This window comes from Oncorhynchus masou, chromosome 31, assembly GCF_036934945.1.
Source record: "Oncorhynchus masou masou isolate Uvic2021 chromosome 31, UVic_Omas_1.1, whole genome shotgun sequence".
NCBI classification, from domain to species: Eukaryota; Metazoa; Chordata; class Actinopteri; order Salmoniformes; family Salmonidae; genus Oncorhynchus; species Oncorhynchus masou.
Window position 1 is genome coordinate 56,631,417 of NC_088242.1, and position 23,572 is coordinate 56,654,988.

The 23,572-nt window shown below is 41.9% G+C and overlaps 1 long non-coding RNA gene across 1 annotated transcript; it reads left to right on the forward strand.

The window, feature by feature from the left end:
* Window positions 1–627: 627 nt before the first annotated feature.
* LOC135525243 (uncharacterized) lies at window positions 628–11,455 on the forward strand. The gene is made up of 3 exons (XR_010453100.1): window positions 628–760; window positions 3,447–3,591; window positions 11,097–11,455. It is a non-coding gene; the product is annotated as an uncharacterized LOC135525243 (long non-coding RNA).
* Window positions 11,456–23,572: the final 12,117 nt, after the last annotated feature.

The following is a 23,572-nucleotide window of genomic DNA, read 5'->3' on the forward strand; positions in this document are numbered from 1 at the left end:
TGACATGAGGTGTTGCTTTATCTGTTTTTTTGGAACCGGGTTTGCTGTCTACGTGATCAGCGTGTGTTCATGGATGCATGCGCATGTGTGTGTGTTTTTGTGTGCGTATGTGCGTGTGTGTGTGTGTGTGTGTGTGTGTGTGTGTGTGTGTGTGTGTGTGTGTGTGTGTGTGTGTGTGTGTGTGTGTGTGTGTGTGTGTGTGTGTGTGTGTGTGTGTGTGTGTGTGTGTGTGTGTGTGAGAAAGTGAGCGAGAGCGTGAGAGAGTGAGTGACTGAGAGAGAGTTCCACTTAAATTGAAATAGTTTGGTGGATTTAGAAATAAGATGTGTACATGCCTTCACTATATTCCTTCCGCAGCACATGCAAATAAGTTGTGAGTACCAATATCACTGCTTGATTTGTCTTGAACACGATTATTCACTGAATCTTTGGATGTTGCCAAAAAAAGTTAGATTTGGAATTATTATACCTACTGTTTGTTTAACTTATTAATGGGGCGGCCTCTATCTATTAATAATCAGCTTTACCAACCAATAGAACATATGTGTGATGTTGACACATAGCCTATTTAATTTTACTGCATTAAAGAACCACAAAATGTAGGCAGTGCTTTCGAAATAACAACATCATCTCAATTCTCACATTGTTGGTCATTTAAAACTGGAACATACACTTAAATGAGTTACATTCTTGTTGACGCAATGAAATCAGCGTCTCTTTCTCATGTCGTGCGACGTGATGAGGATGATTTCTTGGTTCGGTGAGTTGGATATACATTATGTGTTGCTCATGCCTTGTCACTGCACGAAGCCTAGGTTGTATATCACGAATGCAATTAAAAGCCCTCTATTTATGAACAGAAAATGTACCTGAACACGACATATAAACGATGGAGTGACATTCTCGTCTCTTGAAATAATACCATAGCTTGAATATGTGTTGGTTGACATTGATTAAATAAGCGGCTCATACAAAGTAACACAATTCGTTTTTCGATATAGGTGCCTTTGTCAATTATTTTCTGATTGGCATATTTATGTTTCAAGTTTTAATGTCATATGCACAAGTGCAGTCAAATGCCTTTCTTGCAAACTCAAAGAAAGGCATTTCACTGTACTTGTGCACGTTACATTTCAACTTGAAACTGAATTGTTTTGACTAAATGTATTCCGATAATCCCTGTATTTTTTCTTAATTCGTTCACTGTATCTCTAAACATTATAGGAACCTCTGTCTATCGAACCAGTTGAATTTAGCTCAATGGCTAAAAGTTCATCCAAGTAGAAAAAGAATACTAATAGTCTACTAATACTAAAACTACTACTAATAAAGCACTATTACATGATATTGTTATATTCTATTATATGTGTATTAATAATTCAAACTATGCTTCTAATTTGTAGTAGGCCTACACTTATATTAGTAATGTTTTAACGATGATGAAGTACATTTTCTAGACATCGGTTATTTGCATTAATTCTTTCAAAAAAGGATTGTGACCCTGAGACCAAAATAGACTGTTAATACATCCTTAATTATGAATACATTTCAAATGATCTTCCAGTGTAAATTATGTGTTATGGCGCTATGACAAGGCAACACATTGAAATGCATTATTTATTAGTTATATATATATATATATATTAAACATATAAATATTCTGAAAGACAAAACAAATAGGCCTAGCCTACCTCTCTACTTTCAATCCATTAATACATTTTGCGCATTCGGAAAGACTCCAACATCTTCTCTATGCCCCCACTGTAACAGCGATAGGATTTGGAAGGCTATTTAATTAGGCTGTCCTACCTAATATTACCATGCATCTGATGATGGCAGCCGCTGTGGTAGGGAACTAGACAAAACTTCACAAGATTATTAATGTGTCTCTAGCCTACTTCAGCACGGATAATTCCGTTTTGAATAGGGAGTAGTCTATATGGCCAGGTCTTATCTTCTTATAGCCTACTAAAAAGGGGCCACGCAAAACCCATCCACAGGTTGCAAAATTAACTCTAAAAGCAGCAATGGGTCCGTTTGGAAAAATGTCTCTCTTTTGTATAAAAGTGGTGTGTGTAGGACCTCCCGAGTGGTGCAGCGGTCTAAGGCATGGCATCGCAGTGTTGCGGCATTACAACCGGCGGTGACCGGGAGTCCAATAGGGTGGCGCACAATTGACACAGCGTTGTCTGTTTTAGGGCCTGCAGGCTGACTGCGGTTTTCAGTTGAATGGTGTTTCTTTCCAACAAATTGGCGCAGCTGGCTTCTGGGTTTAAGCGAACGGGTGCTAATAAGCGCGGCTTGGCGGGTCATGTTTCCGGGGGACGCATGACTCTACCTTCCCCTCTCCGGAGCCCGTTGGGGAGTTGCTGCGACGAGACAAGATGACAATTGGATCTTAATTGGATATCACGAAATTGGAGAGAAAAAGTGGGTAAAAATTACAACAAAAAAGTGTTGTGTGGCTGAACTGAAAACGTTGACTCTGTAGTGCACTTTGTGATACAAGCACAACATTTGGCACAGAGCAGCTATACAGGAGCCCATCATTCTGTAGCGATACACTATCCCATCTGGTTTGCGCTTATTGGGACTATCATTTGTTTTTAAACAGGACAATGACCCAAAACACACCTCCAGGCTGTGTAAGGGCTATTTGACCAAGAAGGAGAGTGATGGAGTGCTGCATCAGATGACCTGGCCTCCACAATCGGCTGACCTCAACCCAATTGAGATGATTTGGGATGAGTTGGACCGCGGAGTGAATGAAAAGCAGCCAACAAGTGCTCAGCACATGTGGGAACTCCTTCAAGACTGTTGGAAAAGCATTTTTTATTATTTTTTATTATTTTATTTAACCTTTATATAACTAGGCAAGTCAGCATGGATTCCAGGTGACTACCTCATGAAGCTGGTTGAGAAAATGCCAAGAGTTTGCAAAGCTGTCATTAAGGCAAAGGACTGATCATGTCAACATCATACTTTCAAAATCTTAGCTAGCAGTCATCATCATGAATCAAGTCTACAATTTACCGGCAAATCCTTTTTAATCCTTCTCATATGAAGAGAAATAATGAAGAGAAATTATAGATAAAACGTATCGGTGCTCATCGGCCATTGGCCATAAACATTACATAACAAGTTGGAAATCGTAAATTCAACAATGAGTGGTTTGGAAGGAATCAGTGACAGTGGCTGTGTGGTCCCAAATCTGGGATGAAGGGGCTTGTTTCCAAGTTTAAAATGATAAACATTCAACATTGGCCATGCTGTCAATGAAGCATGATTTGTGCTGTGCTCAAAACAACTGTTAACTAGGAACTGCGAAGTCTTGACTTCAGCGAGTTTAAGTCAACTGGGAAGTCAGGAAATAACCAGCTCTGACTGGGAAAATAGGTTTTGAAAGGTCATCCAATTCAAAATTGTAAATCCGGCCTTTTTTCTAGAGCTACGACCTGAAGATCTTGTTTTTTTCCGGAGTTCCCAGTTGTCTTGATAGCACCATAAATCCAGAGTATACCAGGCTTTGATGACAAAAGTTTCCCACGAAGGACTGCCGCGCCACCTTCCTGTTCAAGTGAGCACAACAAGGTGAGTCCAAAATGTATTGTATGCTGCTGCATAAATGTTGTAATATGCCAGGGAGATATGTATACTGGAGATAAGAAAGTAATACCACGTGTATGTTGTGTAGTAAGATGTTAGGAGCCCACATGCCTCACCCTAATAATTTGGTATATTTACCTCTCTTCATTTCACCTACTATTCTGACTTGGTGGTGCACATGTAGCCTATAGCCTGTTTTAGAGAAATGTAATCATCGAATATTGTAAGAGCTTTCATTGTCTGCTTACATGCCCCCTTTATTTATCCTACGGTTCTGACTTGGTGTACAGCGAGAACACTGTAAGAACGTCCCATGTTCTGAATTCTGTCTCCGTACATTTCATAAGTGCTAAACAAATAGTTATATTGACAACGTCTGTCCTAGCTCGCTCATTAATGTCTTAATCGGAATTACAGATTGCCTCTAATCCGCTTCTCGTCCCCTAATGCCATAGTTTGTACATCTCAATTGTCATTAGAAAACACATTTGTTTAACCAAGTCAGACATATCAGCTATGTTTTTTTGAAAGGCAATAAATGAGGCTCAATGAACTGTTGCTGCCAGACAAGGCTCCGCTGATAACCAGGTGTAGCAGGGGTTTGATGTTAGGACTGCTGTTGGGACAGCTTTATGTATGCTCTAACAGTTTGTGGTACCGCTTGTCACCGCTATAGTGCAATTGATGTATTGTGTTGTGTAGTGGCTTTGCTGGCATGAATCCCACTTTTCCCCCACCAAGATGTACGTGCTACAATCGCCACTGCATATTTCAGATGTAATTAGAACTGAGTTGATAGCCCAAAGCATTCCAAAGATAGAGCTAAAAGTCTCATGGCAGATAAGCTCATTTTGCCTATATCGGTGGCCATTTTAGGTTGTACTGATATATGTATGTCAGATTAGCTCAATCGACAATTTCTCAGCCTCTGAGTATCACAGAAATCCAACACTTTGAATGAATACCAGAAAAATGTCCATGACAAGTGGCTATGGATCAAATTCATCAAAATAACTTTTCAAAACATGAAAACCATACAAAAACATTTATTTTCAAACATCCAATTTGCTATAAATGTCATTTTTTTCTAATATATGCTTAGTTTAGGGCATTAAACCATTTATTTGTGTTATAAAAAGTTAATAAAATAATAAGTGTTACTGCTTGACAGACAGTGTCAATTTGCAGCCATTACCAATTATGACCTCCACTGACGCTTTTATGATAAAATATGTTGGCGCTTTCATAGTTAAGACGACAGCGGCCGTATTATGGGGCAAACCATCCCGACCCCTGAGAGCAACGAAAAGACACTTTCTGCAACGATGAGTGATCATGACCCCGACCCTATCTCGGCTAGTTAAGAATTTCAGGAATTGTACATTTCAGGAAAGTTAAATGGATGCATTTTAAGTCCCAGAGGAATGATCAGATCCTTGTCTATAATACACATTTGTGAAGAATGTGAAAAAGTGAAAAAGTGGATACAGAAAGTAATGACTTGTAAGGACATCACATTAACTTTTGCCAAATCACGCACATTCAGCTTCAACAAAAATAGTAGGCTACTTTCCCTTCTGGGACAGTGCACCAACTCCCCTTTTCAACCCCGTCTCTGTTGTAATCCAATCCAAGATGTTTAGTAAGGGAGAGAATAGGAATCCACTAGTGGCCATCTTCACCTGGGAGTGAAGCCTATTCTGTACGCCCACAAACAAGGACGCTTGCCCATATAAACAAACACACATCACACCCACACACGCTGTGTTCCTCACTCATCATAACTCCCAATAAGCAGTGTCCAACTGTAAAACAAGGCAGAGACCCAGGAATCTGTCAGGCCCAGTGTCTGTATGGTTGGTATTCCTCAGTGAGTTTACTGAGCTCAGTAATAAATAGCCGGGGTGACCCAGCTTTAGCCTGCTGGAGGCTGGGGGGACACAGCAGAATGCTGGATCAGAGTTCCATCAAAACACACAGCAACACACAGAGAGAAAACTAAACACAGCATAATGTTTGTGTGGTTAGAGTTAGTGACTCACTGATTTTCCTAGAAAAACAGGGATTTTTGTGAAAAGTGCTTGTAGCATAGAAAACATTGGAAACAGGGCCTGTCTGAGAGTGATGGTAGGCTAGCGCGTGAAATGGCTTTGAACAACGCGGGATGTCTGTTTTGCAAAAAAAATGGCAAAAACTGAGATTAGGCCTGCCATCGCTATATACTGTATGTTTTCATTTTGTGCCGTCAGTATCGATAGCTAAATCATTTGTTGCTGGAACAACAACTTTGGGAGAAACAAAGCATGTTAATGAAGAAACATATTTATAAAGAAACATATGTTTGGTAATGTTACCAATAGACCCAGGGCAGGTTCTAGGCAGGAAATGAACTTTACATGTTTCTCTCCACAGTCAAGAGGGGGCCATTAAATGTTTTCACGCGAGGTGGGGGAGCCCCCCAACCAAACCTTGCTTCGGGTCCCCAAAAGGCTAGCGCCGGCCCTGAATTGACCCCAATGTGTTGTTGCATTTAATCACAAGTATTTTATGTAGTCCTTGTTTTTGATCTATCTCCACTGCTTCCGATCTTGCCAACCCCTCAGTGCTCATGGCAACACTGACACAAACAGGAGACATGAATGAAAGTGAACTCAAAATGGCCACCATCTCTGTTTACATGGAAATAAAAGTAGATTCTCAGTAACTGCCTCAATTTGTTACATTCCAGAAATGTTCTTGCAGGGAATATTTCCCTGATCATTTTTTTTAAACATGGTGTCATCTTTCCTCTTGGTATAGAAGAATGTTCAGTAATACACAGGAAAACTGCCATAGGCCTAGATGGACATTTGGTCAGTCAATACCGTAGGATGACGTGTCAGAGTTTGGGATTCCTAACGGAAATATGCACTCAGCATCATTTCACCCTCGACAGCTTCCTTGTAGGGTACATAGTGGTCATCATGTAACCAATTAGACAAGATATGTCTCAATTTGTTCCTTTGGGGCCATGGTGTGGCCGGAAGCTTTGGCCCGAGCAAGCGTAGATATATGCAGCAGCACTCTGTTAAATTGATGAGCTGAGATAGTTTCTGACTCCACCATCTGGAATTCTAGTCTGGAGTTCTGCTAAAAGCTGCTGACCCACGTTTCAACTCTTAAACTCGGGGAAGAAGGCAAGAAAGAAAAAAAAGCCTGTCATGTCGGGAAGAGTCACTGTGTCAAAGTCCTTTATCTTACCATCAACAGGGGAGTTGGAAATAAGATTGGAGGGCTGAGTCGTCTGAGGCTGGGGAAATAAAGACAGAGCTATGAGACAATTCAAACTGCTGTTCGTTCTAACAGTGTGCAGCAGGGCTTGGTCCCCGGTCCCTTATGGTTTCACAGCTTAATGCTATAATGTTTCATATTTGATTGATTTCTAGCAATAACTACATACTTATTGTTTAAAACATGAATGCAACAACTGGACTCTGATGAACATCTTTTTGTTCTTTGTGTTCTGATCAATGGGCAGACTAATCTTGATCATTCTTTAGATGTCCGATAAGGACTGAGACCTAATACCCCACCTTGACAACGAAGATCTCTGTCTGTCTGTCTCTCTCTCTCTCTCTCTCTCTCTCTCTCTCTCTCTCTCTCTCTCTCTCTCTCTCTCTCTCTCTCTCTCTCTCTCTCTCTCTCTCTCACTCTCTCTCTTTCTCTCTCTCTCTCTCTCTCTCTCTCTCTCTCTCTCTCTCTCTCTCTCACTCTCTCTCTTTCTCTCTCTCTCTCTCTCTCTCTCTCTCTCTCTCTCTCTCTCACTCTCTTTCTCTCTCTCTCTCTCTCTCTCTCTCTCTCTCTCTCTCTCTCTCTCTCTCTCTCTCTCTCTCTCTCTCTCTCTCTCTCTCTCTCACTCTCTCTCTCTCTCTCTCTCTCTCTCTCTCTCTCTCATACACCCTTTCACTCTATTTAAAAAAAAATGTATCAAAGGTTTTCCTATCCCAGAGGATCTCCTAGGCATTCTGTAGATGTCCGATCTGGCATTTCTTAAAAATAGCAAAGAGGAGTAATAGCTCCCAGGGCCATACAATGCATTTTTACTCTACAAACAACAAATGATCTTCAAATAAAACCTGACAGACTTTTACCCAAGTGCTTTCCAGTCTCAAGAAACACAGTGATCCAGCTGACCCAGAAAATATTTTGTTTTTCCACACCCTTCAGTTCCTTCGAGAATGATGGACTTCAAGGTAGAACATTGGGCCACTTCATTTGCTCTGCACTAATTGATAGCCCCAGTCGACTTTCAGTCATTTGATTCATCTGTGGCCTAAGTCCACTGAGAGGCCTTAGAGAAAATGAGAAATTCTGCTTTTAATCCATGGCAGAGAACACTCAAGTTTGAATATGCTTCTGGCGCCTTGAGCAAACAGACAGCACTTGAAGCGACAAATTATTGTAAACATGGAGAGAATATGGCCTCACTTCAATGGAGTGCAGAGGACAGCTGTTGAGAGCAGTCTGCAACAACCTGTACAGATGTTACAACTGACAGATAACACAAAACCCTTTTTCAAATAAATCACTGTCTTCTATATAATCAGCTTTCGTCTTCAGTGAACTACATCAACTGGGAAGGGGATACCTAGTCAGTTGTACAACTGAATACATTCAACCGAAATGTGTCTTCCGCATTTAACCCAACCCCTCTCAGAGAGGTACGGGGGAGGCTGCCTTAATCGATGTCCACGTCATCGGCGCCCAGGGAGCAGTTGTTTTTGGGGGTTAACTTCCTTGCTCAAGGGCAGAACGGCAGATTTTTTCACCTTGCCGGCTCTGGGATTTGAATCCAGCGACCTTTGGTTTACTGGCTCAACGCTAGGCTACTCGCTTTTGAAACCCCCCTAAGTCTGCTTCAAAACAATGTCCCTCTGTTCACATGCTCAGCATAAATAATCGGACACTCTCTTGTACTCGTACTGGTGCCGTTAAGGCCCTTGCTCACTCCCTTCTACACTATCTGCGGATACCACCGAGGTCAGTTCACATCAGCACAGCATGGCCACATGCAGAACGACATAAAAACTACACAGGTGTTGGACGAGAAAGAGCCTCTTTGGGGCGTCTCTCTCTCTGGGGATAGTAGACTGATACAGTCATTATTACTAAGGTCCAGTAGAGAGAGAGATGTGGCCTTGGGGCTGGTGCTCCACAATGCCCATTGTTTACTAACTGCTACAGAGGACTGACTAAGCTATATCTGTACCGCCATTCAGTTAACTCAATGCTATATAAAAAGTTTATAACAAAAACACAAAACATACTAGCTACTGTAGTCACTGTAACAAACCTTCGCTGATTATATTGGAGGAGCAACATTGGACTCTCAGAGAGGGGGAGAAAAAGTCACATTTAATCCTATTTTTTATCAACTTAATGCAAATGACAACAAGACTAAACTGGGCCCACCTCCACGGAAAAGTTACAGACGGAGCTCGCAGTCTGGTCAGAAATAATAATGTAGCGTGTGGGAGTTTGATTTACAACCAGAAAGAGGAGGATCTAAGAATAACAGGTGGTACTGGACGTGCAGGTGGTGATGGATTTGGGCAGTGCAGTTGATAAGGCAAAGGCCCAAAACTTGTGTGAGACTTGAGTATCTTAAAAACACTGGCAACTCTTCAAAAGGCTGAACGGGGAAATGTTCAGCTATTTGAGCGGATGTTGGAAGCCGTCCAACATTACCTAAACACAGGGAGACTGAGGCACTGAGCGCCGTATCAGCCAGAGAGGTACCGCCAGCTGCAGCACCATTAATTCATGCGCCTTGGTATGCTGCAAGTCAGACTAACTTGAATTCATGTCAAAAACACTACACTAAACTATGCCTGGAAAGTACAGAAACATACCAATAGGAATATTTAGAAATGCAGTGATAAGGATTCATAAGGAGTCATTTTGGTAGTAGTTTCTATGAACCCGCTGTATATAACACGTTCACACAGTGTCTACCTGTGTACTGTAGGACATACAAAACTTCAATAACATCCATTATGAACTATATGAATTACTATAAGCCGTTGCAACTGCTTATGGCTCCCTATAACAGCCTTTATAAACAATTTCCAGACTACATTGCAGTCCTTAGCAGTCCTTTGAGTTGAAACTGTTCAGTCTCTACTCTCTATGGTTTATGAGGAGGAGAAAGTGGAGAGAAGGGCTGGCTGGGGTTCAACAGACAGAAGAAATGATGTTTGGTCTGCCCATTTTTCTCAAACTTACTTATCTCTGTGTATAAGAACGCCACAGCATCAGTATAGTAGGAATCAAAGTCCTACAAATAACAGAGCAGTTCTGATCTGCTGCCAAATCCACGGTACTGAACTCTTAAAGTGAAGAGCACGTCAGACGATTGGTGTCAGCGATGGGATCCAACTCTGCTGATAGTGAATGGAGAATGAATTGCTTTGATAAAAAGGTCACAATGTTACAGTGTTTCAAATTGAGAAAAGCATCACCCAAGGACAAGCGTTCATTGGTGTACTAGCTTGTTTTGGTCACGCCACTGTCTGGCTGTTTTGATTCCTCTGACTCACCAGAGCTGGGAGATAATGAAGTGTCACTTGATGATGGTCTCAATTTTGATCTATCCTCATTGCTGGGTGGTGAGTGAGTCATGAGTCGTGGTAATATAAGTAGGGATGTGGAAGCCACATTCAAGGTTGTGTTCTGTTCCCTAAACATCACGTCCTTGTCACCTGTCCATGAGGAACATACTCCAGTAGTTACTAATGGGGAGTCGGGCGAAACAAGATTACCTTTCTGCCTAGAACGTTTGGCAGGAAAACTAAGAAGAGCACAGTAAACATGAGGTCTAGTCTGTGTCTGCCACTGGGTTCACTGGCTGGTCACTACAGTTTCACATGGCCTACAGTAGCCTAAATGCAGGGCCTTACCACGACAAAAACATGGAAGTAGAAAGAACATCACTCAAGTTCCAAGTAGGCCTACCATATGCATCACAGATTCCTAAAGAAAAGTTTGACATTTTCCAGAATAATGTAATATTCTGACTCCTTCGTCGTAACTATGAGACCAAGGCGCAGTGTGATTTGAATATATTCTCCTTTATTTACAATGAACACGAAGAAACACTAAACAAATTAATAAAATAACAAAAACGACCGTGACGCTAATAATAACGAGTGCTGACATGCAACAACACACAGACAATAACCCACAAAACAAAAAAGGAAAATGGCAACCTAAATAGGATCCCCAATCAGAGAAAACGATAAACAGCTGTCTCTGATTGGGAACCAATTCAGGCCACCATAGACCTACAATTTACCTAGACAATACCAAAACACATGACAAGCCAAAAACACACATACCACCCTCGTCACACCCTGACCTAACCAAAATAATAAAGAAAACAAAGACAACTAAGGTCAGGGCGTGACATATTCTAACATCATTTTTTGATATTCTCTTTGTGTTATTGGCAGATTTGACATCCTGATCATCAGTCATTGCTCTGGGGCATGACGTTTTAGCAGTGCCACTTCAGCCACTATCAGTGTAAATTCAGCTCACTCCTGGACCGTGGCTGTGAGGCAGTGAGTACCCACTAACTAAACACTCCCCAGTGACATGAAGGCCATCCATCACTGGACTCTGCCATTGTAGTGCATGTGAGAGAGCGATTGGGTCAAACTCTGCTAAATCATCTGAATTCCTGCTGTGTCTTGGCCCTTGCTCTCGAGATGAAGATAAAGAGTCATGCACATTCCTCAATTTAATAATTAATGAAGTGACATGTGATGATGTTGTGGTGTGTAATGTCTATTAAATGTGCGACATAAAATCAAATCAAATCAAATCAAATTTTATTTGTCACATACACATGGTTAGCAGATGTTAATGCGAGTGTAGCGAAATGCTTGTGCTTCTAGTTCCGACAATGCAGTAATAACCAACAAGTAATCTAACTAACAATTCCTAAACTACTGTCTTATACACAGTGTAAGGGGATAAAGAATATGTACATAAGGATATATGAATGAGTGATGGTACAGAGCAGCATAGGCAAGATACAGTAGATGGTATCGAGTACAGTATATACATATGAGATGAGTATGTAAACAAAGTGGCATAGTTAAAGTGGCTAGTGATACATGTATTACATAAGGATGCAGTCGATGAGTACAGTATATACGTATGCATATGAGATGAATAATGTAGGGTAAGTAACATTATATAAGGTAGCATTGTTTAAAGTGGCTAGTGATATATTTACATCATTTCCCATCAATTCCCATTATTAAAGTGGCTGGAGTTGATATGTAATATTTGTATTACATTTTTGTTCTATACAACGTTACATTATTGCAGGTATTGTAATAACATTCTAATGTAGTGGAGCTTTTTTTTATTTTTAAATGTTCCCACCAAAATGATCACACTATCGACTCTTGGTGATATATACGTCTTCTTGGAAGACATGCCAAAACTTGAGTTCCGATGGTTATACTGTACAGAAAGCACTAAATAAATAAACGTTGCTTATCCCTGCTGAGGAATAGAACACACAGTGGCACCAGGAACTCCACCGACATCAATCTGAAGACCTTTGACCCCATTTTTCCTCCAATCTGACAGGTCATTAGACACTGAACGCTACATCATCAATCTGAAGCTCATTGATCAGATCTGATCATTGTTTCCAGAAAGTTGCCTTACAGACTTCATCAACACATCTACTTTTTATCCCAAGGAACTCAATAATCGAGAAAGAAACAAATCATCTACACTGAGCGGCATGACAAAACAAGGAAGTGGGTAGATCAGAGAGACTGTCCTTCCAAAGAACATCCTTCCAGACACAAAGTCAGTTAGCATTATTAGTGAGAAGAAGAAGAAAAAAACAACGACAAAGACATTAAGGGGCATCCCCATGATTGGATGAGGGCTAAGGGATGGACAGGGACTGTCAGCCTGGTGTTTTTATGTGCCGACAGATGCCTATGAACATAGAGGAAGACCGCGATGGAAGGCACCTGCTCCAGGCACTGGTTCCTCTCTACTGAGCCCCTCTTGGATGGCCTATCCTCTATACTTTCACTGAGCTTCCTATATCTGGGGCTTCTCCCTCCAGCATACCAGCAGCTCACCCAGACGTAGCCTTCTCTGATGAGCTCTTCTCTGGCCAGTGGGAACCAGGGTGAAGGGCCACAGTGCTGAAAACTGAGACTGGATCTACTAATTAAGTGGTAATAATGTGACCCAGTTGGAGGATGTATGAGTGCCTGCGCGACAGCTCCCTTCTAAACAGATTTATGAGCGAGAAAGAGACCAAACCTCAAATAACACGCTCCATAACATCTGTCATCTCATAACGTCCTTTTCCGTCTCATATAATATTGTCGTATCACTGAAGACCCTGCACCAAGATTCACACAAAAAAACAGGGTGAGTGAGAGAGAGAAAAAGGGACAACTAACCTGGCATCAACACTCCCCAAGTCAGAGGCTACATTCATCAGGGAGGTGAAGTCAAGGGTCGCTTGGTAAGAGTAATGGAGCATGTCATTGAAGCCTCATCAGGAGGTTCTCTGGTTGGCTGCTAAAGTAAGCAGATACCCTATAAGGAAAGAAGGAAAGACAGTTCGCAAGTGTAAGTAGATCAAATAATTCCAGGTTAAATCAGAGTTACAATACTTTGTGGTGTGTTGAATACAGCAAGAGCACGGAACATTCCCTATTAGGTGGATCTAAAAACATTAAGCAGAAGTTTCAGTCTTAAGTTTCTTCAGGTTATAAGCAGAGTTCAGAGCGCATTCTATAACAGTATTTTCATTTGACGTGGAAAATCATTGCAGTGGAAAATATAGTGGAGAAAAGCAGTATTGAGTAACACAGTGAATTCTGAACACATGAACGCCCACACACAGTAGGTCTACTGTAACTTTAAACAACACCTTATTGATCCTGTCATAAACTAGCATTGACATGGTTACAGAGGACATTGGTTTTTGTACAGTATTCCACACATATTTTAGCCCTTTGAAACATTAAACAGGACAAAATGTAGCTCTGATCTCCATCCATGTTTCAACGTTAAATAAATAGAACACCACTACTTAGTGAACAACAGAAACACGCCTTCTCTTAGCTATTCTACAAGTTGCTAACTAAACACATTCGCCCCTTACTGGATGTTGGCGTGCTATTATATAGTCGTGATTTAGGAAGAGAGTAGTGCAGGCTGAGGTTGAGGCCCAGACAAGGAGGAGAGGCTGGGGGCATGACAGTTTTACAAGATCCCCTGGAGTGAAGAAAAGTTCTCCATCATTTGGCTGCTGCGTCCTGCTGTTGGAGACTTATGGGCTGACACCTCAATGGCGACGCGGCTTAATGCAAGACGGCATACTGTTTAAGGCCCGGCTCCAGTTCCTCCCCCAATCACAGCTGAAACAGTTCATCCTTTATGGAGCTCCACACAGTCAGAGTTATTCATACAGATATATAGGGTGACATACTGTACCTCCTAGCCGTGGGAGGAGGATGTCCCCATGTGATGTTCTCAACCTTGCTCAAATCAAACGCGTGTGTGGTGCTGGCATGGTGGCCTTTGATGTGTATAATTCAATCAGAGGAACCATCCAAAGAGTGTTAGCCTTACTTCCATGTCTCTCACCAGAAGGATTTGTACGGAAATATTCCATCATTTGAAGACTGATAACTGACGGCAAAAAGTGAGACCGCGGAGAGACAAGGGCTGAGCTTACTTATTAAGAGCATAAATTATATAAAGGATGAACTTCAAACCCTGGTGACCTTTGACAGCGGGGGACGGCCTAAGATGATCTTCTCTATGCTCCAGATCCGGGGTAAGACGAGAGGGCCAGAACAGAAGTGCTTCACAGCGGTACACATGCACACAGGGAGACCAAGAGCGTAGTCGTTCCTCTTAAACCTTACAAGCAAAGGTAAAGTCAGTTATTCATTGTTCAGTTGTGAGTTTTAGTGCAGCTATTAATTGCAGAGGCTGTATAATTTTTCGAACAATACTGAAGTGTATAAATGCTACAAAGTCGACGTGTAAAATGAATGCCAAAAGTTCAAGCTCGTTTGATCTTTAAAACTATTGAAAATATAATCAAACACTAGATCCCTTCTTACTTTAAATACACATCTTTGGTTTATGTTTTCATTGGATTGCTATAACACTCTTATGTGGGCAATGCATTTCTAAAAAAAACTCTGGTTTCTCTACAGAGGCACTATGGGGGGGTCCAGAGTAAAATCAGCCCAGTATAATGTGCTCATGTACCGGAAGTATTTTATAGACCAGCAGCTGCAGTATTTCACTGCATGAGGCAGTGCACACAGAGTGCCAGGATTGCACTCAAGCTTTCTTAAAAGGACATTTTCTTCTCAATTTAATAAGACTTCCTGGTTAGATTTATTGTGATGGCTTTTGAAGTAAAGAGGCATAACGTGACAAAAAAACAAGCTCTATAACCTCGGGATATTCCACAAAGTGCTGAGCATTCCGAGGGATCCGTTTGGTTGATGGTTGCAGAAAATTGGAAAAATAAAATGTTTTCCCTGCCTATAAAGACTTTCAATTCAATTGATCCGGGGATGTAAATCCGAAGCAAACTCAAAAATGGACTCAAACCGTAAAGATGTGAGGTGTTTGTTCGGTTCTTCAAGGCTCATCACCTACAGTATGTGGGGAATACGTTAAAAACGGCAAGGTCTTCTAGTATTTTACGCAAATTTGTTTGTCATACTCTGGCAGTAATCATCGCTCACACACTCACCCACGATGAACAGCATTGTCTATCGGATCTAAAAAGAGAGAAAAGATGAACAATAGCACAGCTGAGACATTCAAACAATAAGACAGGAAGTGCTTAATAAAAAAAATGTTAATTCATTGAGGTCTAGGATTCACACAACCTCACAGCAAAAGAAGACTATGTTGACATGATTTTGAACAGGGCGCCGTGTTCCCAGAGAGAGGCACCTTCCTCAACAGTGTTATTCTAATGTTAGCCGAAAGCACACGACCCAGTGGAGCATGCAGAGAAGAGCAAAGAAAGGGCCTGGCTAATTCACTCGGCACTCAGTGAGGACACAGTGATGGAATGTGAATGTCAGCAGCCTCTTTATTTACACACTGTATAAAAACCAACTGGTAATTAACACCGGGGCGCCCTCCCGCGCTCAAGTGTAATTGACTGTTTCAAAAGGACCACCGCTTCCTAATCCTGTCTGTGTATTAATATTACCCTCTCCATATTGCCCCATATCCCACCCTCCGTTTCAGGACAGGGGTCACCAACACTGGCTGAGACACTCAAACACATAAGACTTCTTTATGAAGGCATTAACATTTTGACGTGTTCATGATGAGTAAGTGTAGTAAGATGGACCTCGGAGAGACCTTGTGCTACTGTCGAAGGTGTGTGGAGTCTTATTTGTGCTGTGTGAGGAATTCTCTTGTGGAATACATCTTGAGTGGTAAGCCTACTGAGCATCTGTAGGAGCAAAACGATAATTGGCATTTTAATTGCATTCGTACGGGTAACTGGCTGAAAAACTAGTCAATTTGCCTTTGTATCTGCCAGGGTTCTGTAGTTGTAAAAATTGGAAATGGGCAGAATTGTAACACATTTCTGCTGCGTTTCGATTAGATCGAGTCAATTTGACAGCATCTTCTGGCATCCATTTCAAAGTGATCACCCCAATAGCCAATTTACAGCATAGTAATTATCCATGGTTACAAATAGTATAAGTGTTGTGGTTAAAGACTAGTTCTTTATTCTCAACACTGCTCTCTACACCCGCTGTTAGTCGGAATAAAATATTCACTTGTTAATCTTGACCGGTGAGGCCTGTGAGCAACATACTGTATCGCCCTAACATGTGTCTATCTGGTCTCTACTGCTTCCTCACAGGGGGGACATAAACTTAATGAGAAGCTCATTTGCATTTGTTAATTTGGGTTAATGTGCACTAATTGATTCTTGTAACTTGTGTATTCCAATTAACTCAAGTTACAGTTGCCCAGTGGTCCTGCTCCTGCTGGAAATGAGTGGTGTTTTCTCCATTAAATTCCCTCTGAGACACTGCCAGATTGGCTGTAGAGTAATTAAGAGTTAATGAGCTTGGAAACAATTAGACCAAGCAATTTTCTTCCTACTTTGTTTATCTATTTCAGTGTGTCTATATTGCAACGTAAGACTGCTGACGACCCTTTTGAAGTCTATAACGATACAACTAAAACATGCCAGGTACAAAGAATTCGGCTACTTTTAATTGACTGAACTGTAGGTAAATAATAGACTGCATGGATCCGAAAATAAATACAGGGAACCACCGAAAATACTCAAGCTATGCCTTCCTGTCTTGGGAGTAGTTTTCAAATCTCAACAACAGAACATTTGATAGTTTAAACAAGTGAACTTGTGGAATGTAATGATCAATAAATGAATGAAATCTACTCTCGTACTTCTTTATAACTGCGTAGTTTCACTCTGCTCCATTTTTGAGTCTCTTGGGGAGTCTCAACCTCTCAGAGCACAGGAACTGCTCGATCTTGGCAGTTTGGGCTCTGATGTTAGACTGCTGTGACACCTCGTTGTCCTGTGAGCTGGGTGGAAAAGCACCAGAAGCAGTCCCTCTGCTGAAGCTGGAGTGACAGGGAGAGGAGTCGGCCCTGGGGTACTCCTGCCACACCCTGCTGCTGCCCATAGTGGAAGGGGTCGGGATGTTGGGCAACACAGAGCTGACAGTTAGTTATTAGTTATGAGCCTTTTAGGCTTAAATAATAGATCCAACTTGTTGAAATTGTCCCTTTACATGTTTTAGGTGCTTTCCCCTCAAACATGTAACTCATGCTCATTGTTTCTCATTTCACAGCACCTGGCTCTAATAAACAGCAGACTGACACACTGCGATGATTGTGACGAGAGAGTAAGTGAGTGTGTGTGAGTGAGTGAGTGAGGAGAGGTAGCAAAGTATCCTTAGGTAGCCTATTCCCACAGCCACTCCATTCTCTATCTAGCAATGTGAGTTGTATGTGTTGAACACACGTTGAAAATCCCAACCCCTCCACAGTAGCATCTCTGTGACCCTCAACATTAAGACTCAGACTCTGTGACCCTCAACCCAGAGGCCTGGATACAAAATAAAAAAAGATTTACAGGAAACAATTATCTGAAATAGTTTTAACTGTTTTCTGTCACTTGTGATTGGACAGAAATGTCTGAGGGTTCCCTATAAACTTATGCGGAAGAGTTGATTCAACATTCGAGACATTCCCGAAGCAGGGTTGATCGCATCTACTAATCTATCCCTCCGGAGTCGAGATACTGCTGTTCTCCATCAACCTCTAACTGAGAAAAATGCTGTCATTTCACACGGTTGAAACGTTTTTGTAAAATAAGAAAAAAAGTGAGCTTCAAGTTATTTTCATTGCTCTGCATAACTGCTCCTTAGATACTGTATATGAACTCACCTTTTCTATTGATATTTCATAAAGGGTATCTCTGATTTGGTTCCACTTCCCTCGATGATCTGTCTTGCGGGAAGTCAGGATGCTGTCATCTTTCTGTGAGTCTGCAGACGTGGTCATCACTGACGGATCTGAATGACAAACAGGGAATGGAAGATATACTCAAGCCAATCAGATTCCAATCGCAAGGGGTCAAAACAACGATGTTCCTTTTTCAGAGTAAATCAAATCAAATCAAATGTTATTTGTCACATACACATGGTTAGCAGATGTTAATGCGAGTGTAGCGAAATGCTTGAGTAAAAGTACTTCGAAAGACTATTTGAAGACTGTACTGACCTTCTCACTGTTTTGCTTGCCCTTTAGGATGATGGGTATTGTGAATGGAGAAGGAAGCTGTTGGAACCCAGAGGACTGTTTGGTTTTCAGTTCAGACACTGGAGATATCTGGCATGTAGAGGTTGTAGGCCTACTGTCATTGGTACTTTGACTAATTGCGATGCCCTGCATGTTCCTGGAATATATGTCCAGTTAACACAAATGATGATTCATATCTTTTGTTGCTTGCAAAAATCACATTGTCTTCTCTTCAACTTTTAGCGGCTCAGATTGTTTTGAATGATTGCTTTTGGAGGAGAGATTGGTCTCAATTCTTGGGGGCTTTGACGTCAGTGGGTTGTTGTGCGTAACTGCAGCATCCTTTTCATTGGCATGTTGTGGTCTCAACTTTTCCTCCATTGTAGAGTTACGGCAGTGGCCTTCATGAACCCTCTCAGACTGTGGTGAGCCCATAGCAAGTGGAGAAGGTTGGGACTGTGATCCAACAGGGCCGACAATGTCCACACAAACATTTGAAGAAGGATGTTCAGGGACATCATCTCCATGGGTTCCATCAGGGCTCGCATCAAGCTCTCCACTCTCTGGTAAGGTCTCCTGACAGTTAGGATCCAGTGTGTCCTCTGTCACCGGCACACAGTCTTTAGCTGGTTGTTCATGCTTATCCTCCGACTTCTTGGTGGCAATATTATAGTCCAACTGAGCACAGTCCTGTGCAACAACACTCTGGGGACTGTTTTGCTGTGGATGGTTCAGGGGCATTGATGGAAGACAACATATTCCCGTTATCTCTTGCTCTGTTGTATTCTCAATGTGTGTATTGCTGTGTTGCGCTGAAGCTGGTAAGGACCTGCTAGGTGACACATCGTTGACCTCTGGCGTGTGACATCTTATTACATTGATTTCAAAGACCTTCTGAGGAAGCGCGTTGCATGGATCTGAGGACTGTGAGACTGCCAATGGGGTCTCAGCTCGGACTGGGCCAATGTCCTGAAATTATGATGATGCTTTTCTGGCTGCCTCCGTGTTTATCACATGTCTGGCTGGTTGTCATCTCTGGTGTATACACCCTCTGTTCTTGCTATCCATCCCTTGTTCCTCCAGCCACTGGGTTAATGTCTAGCCCACCACAGACAGACCTGTTCTCAGAGCCAGATTGCACCCTCATAGAGTGACCTTTGTCGGTTAGATGGACATCCAGACATTACTAATCAAACTGCAGACTGGATCATTGGAATAACTGGAGTTACGTTTGTTGTTTGAGTCAGCTGGCTGACTTTCCCCTGCTCTGCAGAAACTCAGCACATGGACCACGTCTGTGACCGTGGTCGGACCATCTGCAGATCCAGACTGGAGCGAGGCCAACCACTTCAGACTTCCTGCTAGTGGCAGGAGCACTGAGCTAGGTTTGTCAATACCCTGATGGCTCTCTCCACCTCCCTTTATGCCTGTGTACGCTGGATCGGAACCATGGGTGGCCAGTACGCTGTTGATAACCTTATAGTTGGCTGTCTGTGGAGAGACCTCCATCACAGTCTCCAAACACCCCTCAGGACCGACTTCACAGCTTTGATCTGTGTTGGTAAACCACATAGCCAAACAACATCAAAGATATATTTGGTACAATTTCTACAAAGTTATTGAACCAACATCGATGCCACAATTAAATATGCAATTAACTTGAATGCGATGGTAATGAATCATGCAATGGCAATGACTGGCAAACAATATAATGTTATGTTTGTACAATATAATGCATCTTACCTGGCACATTTGTAACAATTCCCCTGTTTGTGCCTCTCCATCCACCACATCTGCATCCTCTCTAGGAATACCCTTAGCAGATTGGTCTCTGCCTTCACCCACTGGGGTCTGGTTGTCTTTCAGCCCACTCTGTATAGATGAACGATAACCGATAAGAGTATTATTGAGGAATTCATGGTGTAAGGTCGAAATACGGCAATTAAACATCTGTCTCTCTGTTATTAATTAGCAGTGTACAAAACATTACGCACACCTGCTCTTCCCATGACAGACTGATCAGGTGAAAGCTGTGATCCCTTATTGATGTCACTTTTTAAATCCAGGTTAAAGAAGGATTGTTAAGCCTTGAGGCAGTCGAGACATGGATTGTGTGTGTGTGCCATTCAGAAGGTGAATGGGCAAGACAAACGATTTAAGTGCCTTTGAACAGGGTATGGTAATAGGTGCCAAGCGCACCGGTTTGTGTCAGGAACTGCAATGCTGCTGGGTTTTTCACACTCAACAGTTTCCTGTGCGTATCAAGAATTGTCCACCACCATCCAGCCAACACGCCAACTGTGGTAAACATTGAGGTGGGCCAGCATCCCTGTGGAACGCTTTCGATACCTTGCAGAGTCCATGCCCCAGCGAATTGAGGCTGTACTGAGGGCAAAAGGGGGTGCGACTCAATATTAGGAAGGTGTTCTTAGTATTTCGTACCCTCAGCATATGTCAGCATGTGTAACTCAGATTTTTATTTGGCAAATGTTACTGTCCCCCACCTCTAGGCCCTGTATGCGTTCTGCTTGCAGTATAACATGGGGATGATAGTTCTGTGTGTTTCTCGTGAAGGTGATCAGAAGCTGGACTGACTGGATCCCCACATGTCACATAAGCTTCTGTTTAAGCACACGAAGTACACACAATTTTAACACAACTTTAGTATGCTCAGCTGTGTTCAGCTATGTGAAGCAGTGATACGAACATACATATGTCTAGTTAAGTTTGACCACACTTTTACATCACAAGAGAGACTTGGTCCATTGAATATATTTGTCCAGTGCATCACAGCATCTATTCAACCATATTTGACAATATTCAGGGACACCTCATTGTCCCGTGTCATCTTTGAATTTCTGCACTCCTCCATCAGATCAGTCTTCGTTTTTCCTGGGTTTTCTCTCGGATCACTTCATGTTCTCTTTTAAGGGCCTGCAATAAAATTAATCACCCGAGAGGTGTTTTTGTGCAATAATACATTTTTATGTGTTTATTTAACCTGGACTGAGGGATCTAAACAGGAAGAGAAGCCAATACAAATCAGCTGGGCTGTGTCATGTTAATAATGATTTTAATAAATGAATGAATATGTGAATTAAACTGGGGTAGAGGGGGCGAGTAAGAGGCAATAAGATACGCGGCTGTAAACAGAGGATAAGCACACTATCATTCAGTTGCACTTCGTGTGTACTAATGTGCAAAGTGTGATATATAATGCAGTCCGCCATCTTTATGTGCGGCGCAGACTATCGTCATTTATTTCTGTCCTTGTAGAAATTCACTTCATAATCATTTAACTGGTTTTAAGAAGTCTTTGATCGAAAAGAGAATGACAGATGAAGTGTTTGTTCCACCATTTTGTATTAAACCATCAACAGTACTCTCTGGTCATTTAAATCATACCTATCAAATTGTGTTCTATTTTCAGAAAATCATGGGGCAATTAAAAAATGCAATAAGTTGTAATAGAGCAGAATAAACATGGAACGGGAAAGTGAATTTTGCAGACCATTTTGTAATCTGAAAAGAAAAACCATTTTCTTGAGCTTAGTTTGCTTATTTGAAACGAGGAGACACTAATAACTGCTAAAAGGCCTGATCTGGTACTCCTTCCGCTGTGCTTCAACCTCCAGCTCCACTCAGCTCACAGCCTGAGTTGATGACAGCAGAACCTGCTGGACATGCTGTAGTGAGATCATCACCTCTTGAACACACACAAAGGGGTGGGGGCTGTGTTAATGACATAAAGCACAACCGCTTGCCTGCCCCGTGTGGGAATCCCCTTTCCCAACCCCCACAAACCAACCCCCTTCATTTTACACTGACACACTTTCCCCAAATCCATCAAATGTCACCTTTTAACATTTTCACCCCGTCAAGCAGCCAATGTAATACACTATGCTATGCAGGGAAAGACCATTTGGATGCTGACCTTTTCTCCAGCCCTTTCAGTCGTACACTCATTAATTTATGTTTCCTGCAAAATAAAAACCTGTTTAATTATTAACATTTCATTCATGTTGTCTTGATATACAAGGTAATAAATACCCTGCTACATATCTAGTTTTCTCCCAAAAACGAAATCCCTCTTACCACATGCAGTCTGTGTTGCTCTTTGACTATGAGGTTGCAGTTCTCCAGATCCACCCACTGATGACACTTTGGCCTTAAGAAGCTTGCTATTAAGTTCCTCCACATACTTGACGAAGACAAGAACATAAGAGTGCTTTCATTTACAAACTTGGAGACCCCAAAACTCCGATCCACATCCATAAGAGGGAAAAGTAACAAAATTATGTCATGGTAAAATGTGTGTAACCTTCAGTCTTTTCACTTTATAGTGCACTATGTATATTACAGAGATACTGCACAACAATGATATATATCTTTGATTGTAACGCTCATCTGAAGAAGTGGACCAAGATGCATTAATCATATTCTTTAATGATCACCAGAAAAACAAGAAAGAGAGAACCAACGAAACGTACAGCCTTGTAGGGCTCAACAGCAACAATACAAGGACAAGATCCCACAACATAGGTGGGAAAAAAGGCTAGCTAAGTATGATTCCCAATCAGAGACAACGATAGACAGCTGCCTCTGATTGGGAACCACACTCGGGCAAACACAAATACTCCATGCTCTGGACACTACACTGACAGACACAACCTTCTTGACACAGCTCGCATTGATGTGCCATCCTGGATGAGCTGCACTACCTGAGCCACTTGTGTGGGTTGTAGACTCCGTCTCATGCTACCACTAGAGTGAAAGCACCGCCAGCACTCAAAACACAGAAACAGACAAACTAGACATCCAACACAGAATGCCCACTCAGATCACACCCTGACCAAACAAAACATATAAACATACAAAGCAAACTATGGTCAGGGTGTGACACTAGGTTTTTTCCTAGGTTCTGGCCTTTCTAGGGTTTTTTTCCTACACACCGTGACTCTACATCTGCATTGCTTGCTGTTTAAGGTTTTAGGCTGGGTTTCTGTACAGCACTTTGTGACATCGGCTGATGAAAAAAGGGCTTTAAAAAATATATTTGATTGATTGATTGATGACGCTACAAGCTTTGCCACACCTA